Raw genomic sequence first — 18,677 nt, forward strand, 5'->3', positions numbered from 1 at the left:
TTGGTCCTGAAGTGTGGGTGGTGAGGCTGATTGACCCTAATGTGTGGGTGGTGAGGCCAGGAGGCTCTGTTGTGTGGGTGGTGAGGCTGGCTGGCCCTGGTGTGTGGGTGGTGAGGCCGGATGGCCCTGATGTGTGGGTGGTGAGGCTGGTAGGCCCAGATGTGTGGGTGGTGAGGCCAATTGGCCCTGATGTGTGGGTGGTGAGGCCGGTTGGCCCTGATGTGGGGGTGGTGAGGTCGGTTGGCCCTGATGTGTGGGTGGTGAGGCCGTTTGACCCTGATGTGTGGATGGTAAGGCCGATTGGTCCTGATGTGTAGGTAGAGAGGCCGGTATGCCCTGATGTGAGGGTGGTGAGGCCGGTCGGCCCTGATGTGTGGGTGGTGAGGCCGGTAGGCCCTGATGTGTAGGTGGTGAGGCCGATTGGCCCTGATGTGTGGGTGGTGAGGCCGGTTGGCCCTGATGTGTTGGTGGTGAGGCCAGTTGGCCCTGATGTGTGGGTGGTGAGGTCGGTTGGCCCTGATGTGTGGGTGGTGACGCCAATTGGCCCTGATGTGTGGGTGGTGAGGCCGGTTGACCCTGATGTGTGGATGGTAAGGCCGATTGGTCCTGATGTGTAGGCAGAGAGGCTGGTAGACCCTGATGTGTGGGTGGTGAGGCCGGTCAGCCCTGATGTGTGGGTGGTGAGGCTGGTTGGCCCTGATGTGTGGGTGGTGAGGCCGGTCGGCCCTGATGTGTGGGTGGTGAGGCTGGTTGGCCCCGATGTGTGGGTGGTGAGGCCGGTAGGCCCTGAGGTGTAGGTGTTGAGGCCAGTAGGCCATGATGTGTGGGTGGTGAAGCCGGTTGACCCTACTTTGTGTAAGTTGATGTTGATTGGTCCTGATGTGTGGGTGGTGAGGCCGATTGGCCCTGATGTGTGGGTGGTGAGGCAGGTGGGCCCTGATGTGTGGGTGGTGAGGCTGGTTGACCCTAATGTGTGGATGGTGAGGCTGATTGTTCCTGATGTGTGGGTGGTCAGGCCGATTGGCCCTGATCTGTAGGTTGTGATGTCAATTGGCCCTGATGTGAGTGGTGAAGCCGGTAGGCCCTGATGTGTGGGTGGTGAGGCCGATTGGCCCTGATGTGGGGGTGATGAGGTTGGTTAGTCCTGATGTGTGGGTGGTGAGGCTAGCTGGCCCTGTTTTGTGAGCGGCGAGGTCAGTTAGTCCTGATGTGTGGGTAGAGAGGCCGGTTGGCCCTGATGTGTGGGTGGCCAGAACTATTTCAATGTTTTTTTTGCTAATCTAAGTTTCTAGATACTTTTTAATTATATATTCTCCCAACAATGGAATTGTTTGTAGAATCATAAGAATTTATAGTTAAAGGGACACTGTCAGCAGGATTTTGCTGTATAATTTGAGAGCAGCTTGATATAGGGACAGAGACCCTGATTCAAGCAATGTGTCACTTACTAGGCTGTGTGTTGTTGTTTCAATAAAATAGGTGTTTTATCAGCAGGAGATTATCACTAAAAGACAGGTTGTCTCCTGCCTTCTAGTCCTCCTGATCTGTAAAAGCCCCGGCCCCCACCAATGAGCAGCTTTATGCCTATGCATAATGCGCACAGAAAGCTGCCAATCAGTGGTGTGGGCGGAGTTATACACAGCTTAGCATTCAGAGATCTACTAGATCTGCAGCAGAGAAAACTGTGATTTTATCAAAATGACAGCAAGTAGAGCAGAAAGTGATCCATCGCTGAAATTGGGGTCTCTTGGCCTACATTATGCTGCTCTCAGATTGCAGAGCAAAAATCTGGTAACAAATTCCCTTTAAAGAGGATATAGTGCAGTGTTTCTCAACTCGAGTCCTCAAGACCCCACAACAGGTCATGTTTTCAGGATTTCCTTAGTATTGCAGAGGTGATAATTTCATCACCTGCTCAAGCATTAATTCCATCGCCTATACAATACTAAGGAAATCCTGAAAACATGACCTGTTGTGGGGTCTTGAGGAATGGCGTTGAGAAACACTGATATAGTGGGTCTTGTTGATGTGACTCCTCCATATCAATCCGAGAAATCAAAAAATCAGTGCATCAAAATTGATTTATTCAAGTAACAACCAGTCATACAGGATGCCTGTATGACTGGTTGTTACTAGGCATCCTGTATGACTGGTTGTTACTTGAATAAATCAATTTTGATGCACTGATTTTTTGAGTTCTCGGATTAATCTATTTATATATTGTGATTTTTTTCTGAGAACCTTGTCATACTTAGACTGAGATCCCCTTGATCTTTTTGAACTGTCCTCCATATCAATACCAGAAAATCAAGAAGAATAACATCAAATCCGGGTAAAAAAAAAACAAAAATACCTCTTTATTTTGCCATAATGTGACGTTTCGACCAATTGTAGGTCTTTTTTTCAAGCTATGGCAAAATAAAGAGGTATTTTTCGTTTTTCACCCGGATTTGATGCTGTTCGTCTTGATTTTCTGGTATACATTTTTCCTATTGGGTCCTATGGATTCTGAACGTGCATTCTGATATCAGAAGTGCTGTCGGCTGTTGCTATTGAATTTTGTGTCCTCCATATCAATAGACAAAAATTGCAGCCATAGTATGACTGTGCCCAGCTTATTTCAGAGGGCACATGGTTGGCCATTGGCTATAATAGGTTAGTCAAGAGATTATCCCACTATAGCCATATTACGTTGCCATAAATATTTCCTTTGTTCTAATCTGACCAGCCATGCATGGTGCATAGGGACTGGTACTCTATATACCCAGTAATGACAATTTGGAAGACAGGACATCATATCTCATCTGTTTCACCCTCAAGGCTGTGCTCACCATTGAAATTGATGAAATCATAAGACAAGCAGTCTGAGCGTGCATGTGGGCTGTCATGTTTGAGTCTGAGAGTGCATGTGGGCTGTCATGTTGATGAGTCTGAGAGTGCATGTGGGCTGTCGTGTTGATGAGTCTGAGAGTGCATGTGGGCTGTCATGTTTGAGTCTGAGAGTGCATGTGGGCTGTCATGTTGATGAGTCTGAGAGTGCATGTGGGCTGTCATGTTGATGAGTCTGAGAGTGCATGTGGGCTGTCATGTTGATGAGTGTGAGAGTGCATGTGGGCTGTCATGTTGATGAGTCTGAGAGTGCATGTGGGCTGTTATGTTGATGAGTCTGAGAGTGCATGTGGGCTGTCATGTTTGAGTCTGAGCGTGCATGTGGGCTGTCATGTTGATGAGTCTGAGCGTGCATGTGGGCTGTCATGTTTGAGTCTGAGCGTGCATGTGGGCTGTCATGTTGATGAGTCTGAGCGTGCATGTGGGCTGTCATGTTTGAGTCTGAGCGTGCATGTGGGCTGTCATGTTGATGAGTCTGAGAGTGCATGTGGGCTGTTATGTTGATGAGTCTGAGAGTGCATGTGGGCTGTCATGTTTGAGTCTGAGAGTGCATGTGGGCTGTCATGTTGATGAGTCTGAGCGTGCATGTGGGCTGTCATGTTTGAGTCTGAGAGTGCATGTGGGCTGTCATGTTGATGAGTCTGAGAGTGCATGTGGGCTGTCATGTTGATGAGTCTGAGCGTGCATGTGGGCTGTCATGTTTGAGTCTGAGAGTGCATGTGGGCTGTCATGTTGATGAGTCTGAGCGTGCATGTGGGCTGTCATGTTTGAGTCTGAGAGTGCATGTGGGCTGTTATGTTGATGAGTGTGAGAGTGCATGTGGGCTGTCATGTTTGAGTCTGAGAGTGCATGTGAGCTGTCATGTTGATGAGTCTGAGAGTGCATGTGGGCTGTCATGTTGATGAGTGTGAGAGTGCATGTGGGCTGTCATGTTGATGAGTCTGAGAGTGCATGTGGGCTGTTATGTTGATGAGTCTGAGAGTGCATGTGGGCTGTCATGTTTGAGTCTGAGAGTGCATGTGGGCTGTCATGTTGATGAGTCTGAGAGTGCATGTGGGCTGTCATGTTGATGAGTCTGAGCGTGCATGTGGGCTGTCATGTTTGAGTCTGAGAGTGCATGTGGGCTGTCATGTTGATGAGTCTGAGCGTGCATGTGGGCTGTCATGTTTGAGTCTGAGAGTGCATGTGGGCTGTCATGTTGATGAGTCTGAGAGTGCATGTGGGCTGTCATGTTGATGAGTGTGAGAGTGCATGTGGGCTGTCATGTTGATGAGTCTGAGAGTGCATGTGGGCTGTCATGTTGATGAGTCTGAGAGTGCATGTGGGCTGTCATGTTGATGAGTCTGAGAGTGCATGTGGGCTGTCGTGTTGATGAGTCTGAGAGTGCATGTGGGCTGTCATGTTTGAGTCTGAGAGTGCATGTGGGCTGTCATGTTGATGAGTCTGAGAGTGCATGTGGGCTGTCATGTTGATGAGTCTGAGAGTGCATGTGGGCTGTCATGTTGATGAGTGTGAGAGTGCATGTGGGCTGTCATGTTGATGAGTCTGAGAGTGCATGTGGGCTGTTATGTTGATGAGTCTGAGAGTGCATGTGGGCTGTCATGTTTGAGTCTGAGCGTGCATGTGGGCTGTCATGTTGATGAGTCTGAGCGTGCATGTGGGCTGTCATGTTTGAGTCTGAGCGTGCATGTGGGCTGTCATGTTGATGAGTCTGAGCGTGCATGTGGGCTGTCATGTTTGAGTCTGAGCGTGCATGTGGGCTGTCATGTTGATGAGTCTGAGAGTGCATGTGGGCTGTTATGTTGATGAGTCTGAGAGTGCATGTGGGCTGTCATGTTTGAGTCTGAGAGTGCATGTGGGCTGTCATGTTGATGAGTCTGAGCGTGCATGTGGGCTGTCATGTTTGAGTCTGAGAGTGCATGTGGGCTGTCATGTTGATGAGTCTGAGAGTGCATGTGGGCTGTCATGTTGATGAGTCTGAGCGTGCATGTGGGCTGTCATGTTTGAGTCTGAGAGTGCATGTGGGCTGTCATGTTGATGAGTCTGAGCGTGCATGTGGGCTGTCATGTTTGAGTCTGAGAGTGCATGTGGGCTGTTATGTTGATGAGTGTGAGAGTGCATGTGGGCTGTCATGTTTGAGTCTGAGAGTGCATGTGAGCTGTCATGTTGATGAGTCTGAGAGTGCATGTGGGCTGTCATGTTGATGAGTGTGAGAGTGCATGTGGGCTGTCATGTTGATGAGTCTGAGAGTGCATGTGGGCTGTTATGTTGATGAGTCTGAGAGTGCATGTGGGCTGTCATGTTTGAGTCTGAGAGTGCATGTGGGCTGTCATGTTGATGAGTCTGAGAGTGCATGTGGGCTGTCATGTTGATGAGTCTGAGCGTGCATGTGGGCTGTCATGTTTGAGTCTGAGAGTGCATGTGGGCTGTCATGTTGATGAGTCTGAGCGTGCATGTGGGCTGTCATGTTTGAGTCTGAGAGTGCATGTGGGCTGTCATGTTGATGAGTCTGAGAGTGCATGTGGGCTGTCATGTTGATGAGTGTGAGAGTGCATGTGGGCTGTCATGTTGATGAGTCTGAGAGTGCATGTGGGCTGTCATGTTGATGAGTCTGAGAGTGCATGTGGGCTGTCATGTTGATGAGTCTGAGAGTGCATGTGGGCTGTCGTGTTGATGAGTCTGAGAGTGCATGTGGGCTGTCGTGTTGATGAGTCTGAGAGTGCATGTGGGCTGTCATGTTGATGAGTCTGAGAGTGCATGTGGGCTGTCATGTTGATGAGTCTGAGCGTGCATGTGGGCTGTCATGTTTGAGTCTGAGAGTGCATGTGGGCTGTCATGTTGATGAGTCTGAGCGTGCATGTGGGCTGTCATGTTTGAGTCTGAGAGTGCATGTGGGCTGTCATGTTGATGAGTCTGAGAGTGCATGTGGGCTGTCATGTTGATGAGTGTGAGAGTGCATGTGGGCTGTCATGTTGATGAGTCTGAGAGTGCATGTGGGCTGTCATGTTGATGAGTCTGAGAGTGCATGTGGGCTGTCATGTTGATGAGTCTGAGAGTGCATGTGGGCTGTCGTGTTGATGAGTGTGAGAGTGCATGTGGGCTGTCATGTTGATGAGTGTGAGAGTGCATGTGGGCTGTCATGTTGATGAGTCTGAGAATGCATGTGGGCTGTCATGTTGATGAGTCTGAGAGTGCATGTGGGCTGTCATGTTGATGAGTGTGAGAGTGCATGTGGGCTGTCATGTTGATGAGTGTGAGAGTGTATGTGGGCTGTCATGTCGATGAGTCTGAGAGTGCATGTGGGCTGTCGTGTTGATGAGTGTGAGAGTGCATGTGGGCTGTCATGTTGATGAGTGTGAGAGTGCATGTGGGCTGTCATGTTGATGAGTCCAATTTCTACACCCAGAAACCCCTCTAACCTTATTAATATTCCCTGCATGCCTTCTGTCTCTTTGAATTGTGCCCTTTGGAATTCTCGCTCTGTGTGTAATAAACTCTCCTTCATCCATGACTTCTTCCTTTCTAATTCTCTTAACCTCCTGGCTCTTACTGAAACCTGGATCCAGCAGTCAGACACCACCGCTGCTGCTGCTCTTTCATATGGTGCACTACACTTTTCTCATACCCCAAGATCGGACAACAGAGCAGGTGGAGGCGTTGGTCTGCTCCTTTCACCAAAATGTACTTTCCAAGTTATCCCCCAAGTACCCTCACTTGTCTTCCCTTCCTTTGAGGTCCATGTGGTCAGACTCTACGTCCCCTTCTCCATGCGAGTGGTGGTGGTGTATCGTCCTCCCGGCCCCTCTCATCAGTTCCTGGATCATTTTGCCACCTGGCTTCCACACTTTCTTTCCTGTGACACCCCCACCCTTATCATGGGTGATTTCAACATCCCTATTGCCTCTCCCCTCTCCCCATCTGCTTCTCACCTTTTGGCTCTAACCTCCTCTTTCGGCCTCTCGCAGCATACTAACTCGCCAACACATGAAGATGGAAACTCCCTTGACTTGGTCTTCTCCCGGCTTTGCTCAGTGGATGATTTCACAAACTCCCCTCTCCCACTCTCTGACCACCACCTTCTTTCATTCTCTATCAAGAACTGCCATCCCGCTCAGGTCACCCCCACTTTCCACACTTATAGAAACATACAGGCCATTAACACCCAGGAACTTATGAAGAACTTGCAGTCCTCATTGGCCCCAATCTCCTCCATCTCATGTCCTGATTCTGCTCTGAAGCATTACAATGAAACCCTGCAAAGTGCCCTGGATGAAGCTGCTCCTCCTATACATAAAACAACTCGGCACAGACGGCAACAACCGTGGCACACGCTGCAAACACGTTTCCTGCAGCGGTGCTCCAGGTGCGCAGAACGTCTGTGGAGAAAATCTAATCTACCCGAAGATTTCATCCATTATAAGTTCATGCTAAAGACATACAATTCTGCCCTTCACCTCTCCAAACAAACCTACTTCAACACCCTCATCACCTCCCTGTCCAATAACCCTAAACGTCTCTTTGACACGTTCCAGTCCCTACTCAACCCAAGAGCGCAGGCCCCAACCACGGATCTCCGTGCTGACAATCTGGCCAATTACTTCAAAGAAAAAATTGACCATATTCGACAGGAAATCATCTCCCAATCTCTTCATACCATGCACTGTCCTCCCTCCCCCACTGCATCTAGTTCACTCTCTGACTTTGAACCAGTTACAGAAGAAGAAGTAAGCAGGCTCCTTGCATCTTCTCGCCCGACCACTTGCACCAGTGACCCCATTCCGTCACATTTCCTCCAGTCCCTTTCCCCGGCTGTCACCTCTCACCTAACTAAAATATTCAACCTTTCCCTCACTTCCGGTATTTTTCCCTCCTCATTTAAGCATGCCATCATACATCCATTACTTAAAAAACCATCCCTCGACCAAAACTGTGCCGCTAATTATAGACCTGTCTCTAATCTTCCCTTCATCTCTAAACTCCTCGAACGCCTGGTCCACTCCCGTCTTACCCGCTATCTCTCAGATAACTCTCTTCTCGACCCTCTTCAATCTGGTTTCCGCTCTTTACACTCTACTGAAACTGCCCTCACTAAAGTCTCTAATGACCTACTAACAGCTAAATCTAATGGTCACTACTCCATGCTAATCCTCTTGGATCTCTCTGCAGCATTTGATACTGTGGATCATCAGCTCCTCCTCACTATGCTCCGCTCCATCGGCCTCAAGGACACCGTTCTCTCCTGGTTCTCCTCCTATCTCTCTGACCGATCCTTCACTGTATGTTTCGCTGGTTCCTCCTCCTCTCACCTTCCCCTTACTGTTGGGGTTCCTCAAGGATCAGTCCTAGGCCCCCTCCTCTTCTCTTTGTATACTGCCCCTATTGGACAAACAATCAGTAGATTTGGCTTCCAGTACCATCTCTATGCTGACGACACCCAACTATACACTTCTTCTCCTGATCTCACGCCTGCCTTATTAGAAAACACCAGTGATTGTCTTACCGCTGTCTCTAGCATCATGTCCTCCCTCTATCTGAAACTAAACCTGTCAAAAACTGAACTCCTCGTGTTTTCTCCCTCTACTAACCTACCTTTGCCTGACATTGCCATCTCCGTTTGCGGTTCCACCATTACTCCAAAGCAACATGCCCGCTGCCTTGGGGTCATCCTTGATTCTGACCTTTCATTCACCCCCCACATCCGATCACTGGCTCGCTCTTCTTACCTGCATCTCAAAAACATTTCTAGAATTCGCCCTTTTCTTACTTTCGACTCTGCAAAAACTCTTACTGTTTCACTTATTCATTCTCGTCTGGACTATTGTAACTCTCTACTAATCGGCCTCCCTCTTACCAAACTCTCCCCGCTCCAATCTGTCCTGAATGCTGCTGCCAGGATCATATTCCTCACCAACCGTTACACCGATGCCTCTACCTTGTGCCAGTCATTACACTGGTTACCCATCCACTCAAGAATCCAGTACAAAACTACTACCCTCATCCACAAAGCACTCCATGGCTCAGCACCACCCTACATCTCCTCTCTGGTCTCAGTCTACCACCCTACCCGTGCCCTCCGCTCCGCTGATGACCTCAGGTTAGCATCCTCAATAATCAGAACCTCCCACTCCCGTCTCCAAGACTTTACACGTGCTGCGCCGATTCTTTGGAATGCACTACCTAGGATAATACGATTAATCCCCAATCCCCACAGTTTTAAGCGTGCCCTAAAAACTCATTTGTTCAGACTGGCCTACCGCCTCAATGCATTAACCTAACGATCCCTGTGTGGCCTATATTAAAAAAAAAAAAAAATTAATTAACTGGTTCATGCAGCTTTACATGAACACCCAAGCCTTACACTATGGCTGGTCCGAATAACTATAGCAATTGTTACCATCCACCTCTCGTGTCTCCCCTTTTCCTCATAGTTTGTAAGCTTACGAGCAGGGCCCTCACTCCTCTTGGTATCTGTTTTGAACTGTATTTCTGTTATGCTGTAATGTCTATTGTATGTACAAGTCCCCTCTATAATTTGTAAAGCGCTGCGGAATATGTTGGCGCTATATAAATAAAAATTATTATTATTATTATTATTATTATGAGTCTGAGAATGCATGTGGGCTGTCATGTTGATGAGTCTGAGAGTGCATGTGGGCTGTCATGTTGATGAGTGTGAGAGTGCATGTGGGCTGTCATGTTGATGAGTGTGAGAGTGCATGTGGGCTGTCGTGATGATGAGTCTGAGAGTGCATGTGGGCTGTCGTGTTGATGAGTCTGAGAGTGCATGTGGGCTGTCGTGTTGATGAGTCTGAGAGTGCATGTGGGCTGTCGTGTTAATGAGTCTGAGAGTGCATGTGGGCTGTCATGTTGATGAGTGTGAGAGTGCATGTGGGCTGTCATGTTGATGAGTGTGAGAGTGCATGTGGGCTGTCATGTTGATGAGTGTGAGAGTGCATTTGGGCTGTCGTGTTGATGAGTCTGAGAGTGCATGTGGGCTGTTATGTTGATGAGTCTGAGAGTGCATGTGGGCTGTCATGTTGATGAGTCTGAGAGTGCATGTGGGCTGTTATGTTGATGAGTCTGAGAGTGCATGTGGGCTGTCATGTTGATGAGTCTGAGAGTGCATGTGGGCTGTCATGTTGATGAGTCTGAGCGTGCATGTGGGCTGTCATGTTTGAGTCTGAGAGTGCATGTGGGCTGTCATGTTGATGAGTCTGAGCGTGCATGTGGGCTGTCATGTTTGAGTCTGAGAGTGCATGTGGGCTGTCATGTTGATGAGTCTGAGAGTGCATGTGGGCTGTCATGTTGATGAGTGTGAGAGTGCATGTGGGCTGTCATGTTGATGAGTGTGAGAGTGCATGTGGGCTGTCGTGTTGATGAGTCTGAGAGTGCATGTGGGCTGTCGTGTTAATGAGTCTGAGAGTGCATGTGGGCTGTCATGTTGATGAGTGTGAGAGTGCATGTGGGCTGTCATGTTGATGAGTGTGAGAGTGCATGTGGGCTGTCGTGTTGATGAGTGTGAGAGTGCATGTGGGCTGTCATGTTGATGAGTGTGAGAGTGCATGTGGGCTGTCATGTTGATGAGTCTGAGAGTGCATGTGGGCTGTTATGTTTGAGTCTGAGAGTGCATGTGGGCTGTCATGTTGATGAGTCTGAGAGTGCATGTGGGCTGTCATGTTGATGAGTCTGAGCGTGCATGTGGGCTGTCATGTTTGAGTCTGAGAGTGCATGTGGGCTGTCATGTTGATGAGTCTGAGCGTGCATGTGGGCTGTCATGTTTGAGTCTGAGAGTGCATGTGGGCTGTCATGTTGATGAGTCTGAGAGTGCATGTGGGCTGTCATGTTGATGAGTCTGAGAGTGCATGTGGGCTGTCATGTTGATGAGTGTGAGAGTGCATGTGGGCTGTCATGTTGATGAGTGTGAGAGTGCATGTGGGCTGTCATGTTGATGAGTCTGAGAGTGCATGTGGGCTGTCATGTTGATGAGTCTGAGAGTGCATGTGGGCTGTCGTGTTGATGAGTCTGAGAGTGCATGTGGGCTGTCATGTTGATGATTCTGAGAGTGCATGTGGGCTGTCATGTTGATGAGTCTGAGAGTGCATGTGGGCTGTCGTGTTGATGAGTGTGAGAGTGCATGTGGGCTGTCGTGTTGATGAGTCTGAGAGTGCATGTGGGCTGTCATGTTGATGAGTGTGAGAGTGCATGTGGGCTGTCATGTTGATGAGTCAGAGTGCATGTGGGCTGTCATGTTGATGAGTCTGAGAGTGCATGTGGGCTGTCATGTTGATGAGTGTGAGAGTGCATGTGGGCTGTCATGTTTGAGTCTGAGAGTGCATGTGGGCTGTCATGTTGATGAGTCTGAGAGTGCATGTGGGCTGTCATGTTGATGAGTCTGAGAGTGCATGTGGGCTGTCATGTTGATGAGTGTAAGAGTGCATGTGGGCTGTCATGTTGATGAGTGTGAGAGTGCATGTGGGCTGTCGTGTTGATGAGTGTGAGAGTGCATGTGGGCTGTCGTGTTGATGAGTCTGAGAGTGCATGTGGGCTGTCATGTTGATGAGTCTGAGAGTGCATGTGGGCTGTCATGTTGATGAGTGTAAGAGTGCATGTGGGCTGTCATGTTGATGGGTGTGAGAGTGCATGTGGGCTGTCATGTTGATGAGTGTGAGAGTGCATGTGGGCTGTCGTGTTGATGAGTGTGAGAGTGCATGTGGGCTGTCGTGTTGATGAGTCTGAGAGTGCATGTGGGCTGTCATGTTGATGAGTGTCAGAGTGCATGTGGGCTGTCATGTTGATGAGTGTGAGAGTGCATGTGGGCTGTCATGTTGATGAGTGTGAGAGTGCATGTGGGCTGTCATGTTGATGAGTGTGAGAGTGCATGTGGGCTGTCATGTTGATGAGTGTGAGAGTGCATGTGGGCTGTCATGTTGATGAGTGTGAGAGTGGATGTGGGCTGTCATGTTGATGAGTGTGAGAGTGCATGTGGGCTGTCTTGTTGATGAGTCTGAGAGTGCATGTGGGCTGTCATGTTGATGAGTGTGAGAGTGCATGTGGGCTGTCATGTTGATGAGTGTGAGAGTGCATGTGGGCTGTCATGTTGATGAGTGTGAGAGTGCATGTGGGCTGTCATGTTGATGAGTGTGAGAGTGCATGTGGGCTGTCATGTTTGAGTCTGAGAGTGCATGTGGGCTGTCATGTTGATGAGTCTGAGAGTGCATGTGGGCTGTCATGTTGATGAGTCTGAGAGTGCATGTGGGCTGTCATGTTGATGAGTGTAAGAGTGCATGTGGGCTGTCATGTTGATGAGTGTGAGAGTGCATGTGGGCTGTCGTGTTGATGAGTGTGAGAGTGCATGTGGGCTGTCGTGTTGATGAGTCTGAGAGTGCATGTGGGCTGTCATGTTGATGAGTCTGAGAGTGCATGTGGGCTGTCATGTTGATGAGTGTAAGAGTGCATGTGGGCTGTCATGTTGATGGATGTGAGAGTGCATGTGGGCTGTCATGTTGATGAGTGTGAGAGTGCATGTGGGCTGTCGTGTTGATGAGTGTGAGAGTGCATGTGGGCTGTCGTGTTGATGAGTCTGAGAGTGCATGTGGGCTGTCATGTTGATGAGTCTGAGAGTGCATGTGGGCTGTCGTGTTGATGAGTCTGAGAGTTCATGTGGACTGTCATGTTGATGAGTCTGAGAGTGCATGTGGGCTGTCATGTTGATGAGTCAGAGTGCATGTGGGCTGTCATGTTGATGAGTCTGAGAGTGCATGTGGGCTGTCATGTTGATGAGTCTGAGAGTGCATGTGGGCTGTCATGTTGATGAGTGTGAGAGTGCATGTGGGCTGTCATGTTGATGAGTGTGAGAGTGCATGTGGGCTGTCATGTTGATGAGTGTGAGAGTGCATGTGGGCTGTCATGTTGATGAGTCTGAGAGTGCATGTGGGCTGTCATGTTGATGAGTGTGAGAGTGCATGTGGGCTGTCATGTTAATGAGTGTGAGAGTGCATGTGGGCTGTCATGTTGATGAGTCTGAGAGTGCATGTGGGCTGTCATGTTGATGAGTCTGAGAGTGCATGTGGGCTGTTATGTTGATGAGTCTGAGAGTGCATGTGGGCTGTCATGTTTGAGTCTGAGAGTGCATGTGGGCTGTCATGTTGATGAGTCTGAGAGTGCATGTGGGCTGTCATGTTGATGAGTCTGAGCGTGCATGTGGGCTGTCATGTTTGAGTCTGAGAGTGCATGTGGGCTGTCATGTTGATGAGTCTGAGCGTGCATGTGGGCTGTCATGTTTGAGTCTGAGAGTGCATGTGGGCTGTCATGTTGATGAGTCTGAGAGTGCATGTGGGCTGTCATGTTGATGAGTCTGAGAGTGCATGTGGGCTGTCGTGTTGATGAGTCTGAGAGTGCATGTGGGCTGTCGTGTTGATGAGTCTGAGAGTGCATGTGGGCTGTCATGTTGATGAGTCTGAGAGTGCATGTGGGCTGTCATGTTGATGAGTCTGAGCGTGCATGTGGGCTGTCATGTTTGAGTCTGAGAGTGCATGTGGGCTGTCATGTTGATGAGTCTGAGCGTGCATGTGGGCTGTCATGTTTGAGTCTGAGAGTGCATGTGGGCTGTCATGTTGATGAGTCTGAGAGTGCATGTGGGCTGTCATGTTGATGAGTGTGAGAGTGCATGTGGGCTGTCATGTTGATGAGTCTGAGAGTGCATGTGGGCTGTCATGTTGATGAGTCTGAGAGTGCATGTGGGCTGTCATGTTTGAGTCTGAGAGTGCATGTGGGCTGTCATGTTGATGAGTCTGAGCGTGCATGTGGGCTGTCATGTTTGAGTCTGAGAGTGCATGTGGGCTGTCATGTTGATGAGTGTGAGAGTGCATGTGGGCTGTCATGTTGATGAGTGTGAGAGTGCATGTGGGCTGTCATGTTGATGAGTCTGAGAGTGCATGTGGGCTGTCATGTTGATGAGTGTGAGAGTGCATGTGGGCTGTCATGTTAATGAGTGTGAGAGTGCATGTGGGCTGTCATGTTGATGAGTCTGAGAGTGCATGTGGGCTGTCATGTTGATGAGTCTGAGAGTGCATGTGGGCTGTTATGTTGATGAGTCTGAGAGTGCATGTGGGCTGTCATGTTTGAGTCTGAGAGTGCATGTGGGCTGTCATGTTGATGAGTCTGAGAGTGCATGTGGGCTGTCATGTTGATGAGTCTGAGCGTGCATGTGGGCTGTCATGTTTGAGTCTGAGAGTGCATGTGGGCTGTCATGTTGATGAGTCTGAGCGTGCATGTGGGCTGTCATGTTTGAGTCTGAGAGTGCATGTGGGCTGTCATGTTGATGAGTCTGAGAGTGCATGTGGGCTGTCATGTTGAGGAGTGTGAGAGTGCATGTGGGCTGTCATGTTGATGAGTCTGAGAGTGCATGTGGGCTGTCATGTTGATGAGTCTGAGAGTGCATGTGGGCTGTCATGTTGATGAGTCTGAGAGTGCATGTGGGCTGTCGTGTTGATGAGTCTGAGAGTGCATGTGGGCTGTCGTGTTGATGAGTCTGAGAGTGCATGTGGGCTGTCATGTTGATGAGTCTGAGAGTGCATGTGGGCTGTCATGTTGATGAGTCTGAGCGTGCATGTGGGCTGTCATGTTTGAGTCTGAGAGTGCATGTGGGCTGTCATGTTGATGAGTCTGAGCGTGCATGTGGGCTGTCATGTTTGAGTCTGAGAGTGCATGTGGGCTGTCATGTTGATGAGTCTGAGAGTGCATGTGGGCTGTCATGTTGATGAGTGTGAGAGTGCATGTGGGCTGTCATGTTGATGAGTCTGAGAGTGCATGTGGGCTGTCATGTTGATGAGTCTGAGAGTGCATGTGGGCTGTCATGTTGATGAGTCTGAGAGTGCATGTGGGCTGTCGTGTTGATGAGTGTGAGAGTGCATGTGGGCTGTCATGTTGATGAGTGTGAGAGTGCATGTGGGCTGTCATGTTGATGAGTCTGAGAATGCATGTGGGCTGTCATGTTGATGAGTCTGAGAGTGCATGTGGGCTGTCATGTTGATGAGTCTGAGCGTGCATGTGGGCTGTCATGTTTGAGTCTGAGAGTGCATGTGGGCTGTCATGTTGATGAGTCTGAGCGTGCATGTGGGCTGTCATGTTTGAGTCTGAGAGTGCATGTGGGCTGTCATGTTGATGAGTCTGAGAGTGCATGTGGGCTGTCATGTTGATGAGTCTGAGAGTGCATGTGGGCTGTCATGTTGATGAGTGTGAGAGTGCATGTGGGCTGTCATGTTGATGAGTCTGAGAGTGCATGTGGGCTGTCATGTTGATGAGTCTGAGAGTGCATGTGGGCTGTCATGTTGATGAGTCTGAGAGTGCATGTGGGCTGTCGTGTTGATGAGTCTGAGAGTGCATGTGGGCTGTCATGTTGATGATTCTGAGAGTGCATGTGGGCTGTCATGTTGATGAGTCTGAGAGTGCATGTGGGCTGTCGTGTTGATGAGTGTGAGAGTGCATGTGGGCTGTCGTGTTGATGAGTCTGAGAGTGCATGTGGGCTGTCATGTTGATGAGTGTGAGAGTGCATGTGGGCTGTCATGTTGATGAGTCAGAGTGCATGTGGGCTGTCATGTTGATGAGTCTGAGAGTGCATGTGGGCTGTCATGTTGATGAGTGTGAGAGTGCATGTGGGCTGTCATGTTTGAGTCTGAGAGTGCATGTGGGCTGTCATGTTGATGAGTCTGAGAGTGCATGTGGGCTGTCATGTTGATGAGTCTGAGAGTGCATGTGGGCTGTCATGTTGATGAGTGTAAGAGTGCATGTGGGCTGTCATGTTGATGAGTGTGAGAGTGCATGTGGGCTGTCGTGTTGATGAGTGTGAGAGTGCATGTGGGCTGTCGTGTTGATGAGTCTGAGAGTGCATGTGGGCTGTCATGTTGATGAGTCTGAGAGTGCATGTGGGCTGTCATGTTGATGAGTGTAAGAGTGCATGTGGGCTGTCATGTTGATGGGTGTGAGAGTGCATGTGGGCTGTCATGTTGATGAGTGTGAGAGTGCATGTGGGCTGTCGTGTTGATGAGTGTGAGAGTGCATGTGGGCTGTCGTGTTGATGAGTCTGAGAGTGCATGTGGGCTGTCATGTTGATGAGTGTCAGAGTGCATGTGGGCTGTCATGTTGATGAGTGTGAGAGTGCATGTGGGCTGTCATGTTGATGAGTGTGAGAGTGCATGTGGGCTGTCATGTTGATGAGTGTGAGAGTGCATGTGGGCTGTCATGTTGATGAGTGTGAGAGTGCATGTGGGCTGTCATGTTGATGAGTGTGAGAGTGGATGTGGGCTGTCATGTTGATGAGTGTGAGAGTGCATGTGGGCTGTCTTGTTGATGAGTCTGAGAGTGCATGTGGGCTGTCATGTTGATGAGTGTGAGAGTGCATGTGGGCTGTCATGTTGATGAGTGTGAGAGTGCATGTGGGCTGTCATGTTGATGAGTGTGAGAGTGCATGTGGGCTGTCATGTTGATGAGTGTGAGAGTGCATGTGGGCTGTCATGTTTGAGTCTGAGAGTGCATGTGGGCTGTCATGTTGATGAGTCTGAGAGTGCATGTGGGCTGTCATGTTGATGAGTCTGAGAGTGCATGTGGGCTGTCATGTTGATGAGTGTAAGAGTGCATGTGGGCTGTCATGTTGATGAGTGTGAGAGTGCATGTGGGCTGTCGTGTTGATGAGTGTGAGAGTGCATGTGGGCTGTCGTGTTGATGAGTCTGAGAGTGCATGTGGGCTGTCATGTTGATGAGTCTGAGAGTGCATGTGGGCTGTCATGTTGATGAGTGTAAGAGTGCATGTGGGCTGTCATGTTGATGGATGTGAGAGTGCATGTGGGCTGTCATGTTGATGAGTGTGAGAGTGCATGTGGGCTGTCGTGTTGATGAGTGTGAGAGTGCATGTGGGCTGTCGTGTTGATGAGTCTGAGAGTGCATGTGGGCTGTCATGTTGATGAGTCTGAGAGTGCATGTGGGCTGTCGTGTTGATGAGTCTGAGAGTTCATGTGGACTGTCATGTTGATGAGTCTGAGAGTGCATGTGGGCTGTCATGTTGATGAGTCAGAGTGCATGTGGGCTGTCATGTTGATGAGTCTGAGAGTGCATGTGGGCTGTCATGTTGATGAGTCTGAGAGTGCATGTGGGCTGTCATGTTGATGAGTGTGAGAGTGCATGTGGGCTGTCATGTTGATGAGTGTGAGAGTGCATGTGGGCTGTCATGTTGATGAGTGTGAGAGTGCATGTGGGCTGTCATGTTGATGAGTCTGAGAGTGCATGTGGGCTGTCATGTTGATGAGTGTGAGAGTGCATGTGGGCTGTCATGTTAATGAGTGTGAGAGTGCATGTGGGCTGTCATGTTGATGAGTCTGAGAGTGCATGTGGGCTGTCATGTTGATGAGTCTGAGAGTGCATGTGGGCTGTCATGTTGATGAGTCAGAGTGCATGTGGGCTGTCATGTTGATGAGTCTTAGAGTGTATGTGGGCTGTCATGTTGATGAGTGTGAGAGTGCATGTGGGCTGTCATGCTGATGAGTGTGAGAGTGCATGTGGGCTGTCATGTTGATGAGTCTGAGAGTGCATGTGGGCTGTCATGTTGGTGAGTGTGAGAGTGCATTGGAGCACTGTGGGCTTAATAAAAAGCTGAAAACATTGCCGAACCTAAAGCTGGCCATACACTTTAATGCCTGTTGGCTGACAGCTGTCCTTCCTGGATCATATGTCTCAATTGCTTGTGGATGAGCTCAGAATGGGTAGAGGGAAGTTGGCTGACGGCCAGCACCTCCGGCGGCAACATTTCTCCTGGGGACAAAACAGTATCTGTCATGTTAAAATCCAACTGCCTAATTCTTCTCTCCGATGACTATACATCAGGAGACCCTCACAGACATTAGATGGTCAACAGCTCCCGCTGTTCATGGCCAGCTTTAAGCTCCTGAATTTATTTAGACCAGAGCTAAATGTTTAAGGTTACAGTTTGTTTCAGAAGTGATGAGCACAGGCACTATGGCTTGTGAGTAAGGTCATTTCTTTATTCTTCTAAATAAAGAACATTTGGAGGATTTAATAATGATTTTTTTAAGAATCTTGGGGTCAGGACAATCTATTATTTCTTCACGAGCAGCCAAAGAAAAGTTGTCCAAGCTCTGCAAAAATGTTCTCCGATTTCATTTCCATTCTAGACCGTCTCATAATGACAGCTACAATCGCCAAGGAAATGTCTATTAAAATATACATTTTATCTCCGCTTATGACATAAAAATAGCAACCGAACATTATTTCTATTATTCATCCCATTAGTAAAAATGCATAGTTTTTAATTATTACTTCATTATGATAATGTTCCTATTCTTAATTGCTTTATATAAATATAATTTATATATTGGACATGGAAAGCAAAAGTAGCCATGCTACCTACATAATATATAAAGATAACAATGTATTGTACTGGATGTAAAGAAATAAAGGATCATTTAGTGAGCTAGGTCTAAAAGGATACTTATTTAATGATTTTTAATATTATGTTGTAATACCTCATTTAGCCTGTTGGTGGTGAAAAGAGCAATTTCTGTCTATGCTTTGTTCAATGCTAAAGCAAAACGTTTCATATGTGAATAAGTACAGTTTCCATTACATAAATATAAATTATTGAAATATCTTAAAGGGAAAGTGCCCAAAAATACACATTATATCCTACCTTTTTATTACTCATATTAAACCTGAATTAACCCATATATACCATTGGGGGTATACATGTCTGTTATGTTACTCATGTTATCATGTTATC

Source organism: Ranitomeya imitator, chromosome 1, assembly GCF_032444005.1.
Source record: "Ranitomeya imitator isolate aRanImi1 chromosome 1, aRanImi1.pri, whole genome shotgun sequence".
In the NCBI taxonomy this organism is placed as follows: Eukaryota; Metazoa; Chordata; class Amphibia; order Anura; family Dendrobatidae; genus Ranitomeya; species Ranitomeya imitator.